Source organism: Herpailurus yagouaroundi, unplaced genomic scaffold, assembly GCF_014898765.1.
Source record: "Herpailurus yagouaroundi ecotype Mexico unplaced genomic scaffold, PumYag 428, whole genome shotgun sequence".
Taxonomy (NCBI): domain Eukaryota; kingdom Metazoa; phylum Chordata; class Mammalia; order Carnivora; family Felidae; genus Herpailurus; species Herpailurus yagouaroundi.
In genome coordinates this window covers 4,488,875-4,490,491 of record NW_024412645.1, presented here as the reverse complement: position 1 = coordinate 4,490,491, position 1,617 = coordinate 4,488,875, and the positions used below count along the sequence as shown (strand labels likewise).

Genomic DNA, 1,617 nt, shown 5'->3' with positions numbered 1-1,617 from the left:
AGCTAGAGACTCCTTGAACGTTACAGTTCTGTGAGCTGCTACATGCCCTGTCTCTCAAGCTGCTTGTGTGGGATTTCTGTCGCTCAAATCTGAAAGGATCCTGAATCACCTCATTTTTATATTAATACTAAGTCCTTCAGAGAAGCAAGGAACATAAACTTGCCTGAGGCCACACAGTTTGGTCGATTTGCCTGCATCACCCCAGATTTTCCTGGATCCTGACACCATAACTCTTAACCCCTGGGCAATTCTGTTATTGACATTATCTTAAGAGAGATGTTGGATTCTATTTTATTCTTATGGTTTACAATGGGGGTAGCAATGACTAGCTCTTGTCGGTGAGACTTCCAGGACCCGCTAGTGCTTGAGCCCCTGATCACTAATGGTGGCTTTGTGGATGGTTCAGAGGGATGATGAACCACATCTTATGGTTCATTTGAATAATCCTCCACCACCTCTAGGGCCATTGAGACATAGATTTGTAATTTTTTTTTTTAATTTTTGTTTTTAATAGTGTTTTATTTTATTTCACTTCATTTTCTTTTTTTAGGGGAAAAATGACTTTATTTTCTCCGGGGCTGTGAGCAGACATCTCGTCTCAGAACTTCCGGAGTGGCTTCTTGGGGCCAGCAGCCTGTGTGACTTTGAGTACGTCGACGCGCTCAGTCTTACTCAAGGGCTGCCGCTAGCCCGCTGTGACCACGTCGCCAACCTGGACATCCCCGAAGCAGGGGGACACGTTCTTGTGGCTTCTCTTGAAGTGGTTGCACTTTTGGATGTAGTGAGGCCGTCTTGGTGGATGACAATGGCCCTCTGTGTCTGTATCGTTGTCACCACCCCAGATGAGAATCCACCCTTGCATGGAGACACGACCAGGAAAGGGGTATTTCTTGCCAACGTAAGCGCCCTCAGTGGCTTCCTTGGGCATCTGGAAGCCCAGACCCGTGTTTCTGTAGTATTTTGCAGCTTCTCCTTGCCAGTTTCTCCAGAAGGACCCTCTTCTTATTGTGAAAGGTGGTTGGCTGCCTTTGGTTGGCCCGCTCAGTGCGAATGTCCACCATCTTCCCGGCCACCTGAAAAAAGGGAGAATACTGTTTTATGTTAAACAGTTAATGGGGGGCACCTGCATGGCTCAGTTGGCTAAGTGTCTGACTTTGGCTCAGGTCATGATTTCACGGTTTGTAGGTTCGAGTCCCACATCGGGCTCTGTGCTGACAGCTCGAAGACTGGAGCCTGCTTCAGATTCTAAGTCTCTCTCTGTCTCTGCCCCTCCCCCACTCACACTCTGTCTCTGTCTCTCAAAAATGAATAAACATTAAAAAAACTAAAAAAAATGGAACAGTTAATAAGTCATGAGGACTTGTGGAAATAGTAACAAGGGTTCCTGTGTTCGCTTCCCCCAATGATAATATCCTACACAGCCATAATGAAAACGGCCAAAGCCAGAAAATCAACAATAGTACAATACTATTAACTCGAACATGACCTAATGTGGATTTCACCGGTTTTACATACACTTAGTTTTCTTTTGGTGTCCAGTTCTGTGAAATTCTGCCACACGTGTGGATTTGAGGGACCGTCACCATGAACAAGATAAGGCTGCTCCATCACCACAAA

At 45.8% G+C, this 1,617-nt stretch overlaps 1 pseudogene; it reads right to left on the bottom strand.

The window, feature by feature from the left end:
* Positions 1-551: 551 nt before the first annotated feature.
* LOC121022679 (40S ribosomal protein S11-like) lies at positions 552-1,061 on the bottom strand (annotated as a pseudogene).
* Positions 1,062-1,617: the final 556 nt, after the last annotated feature.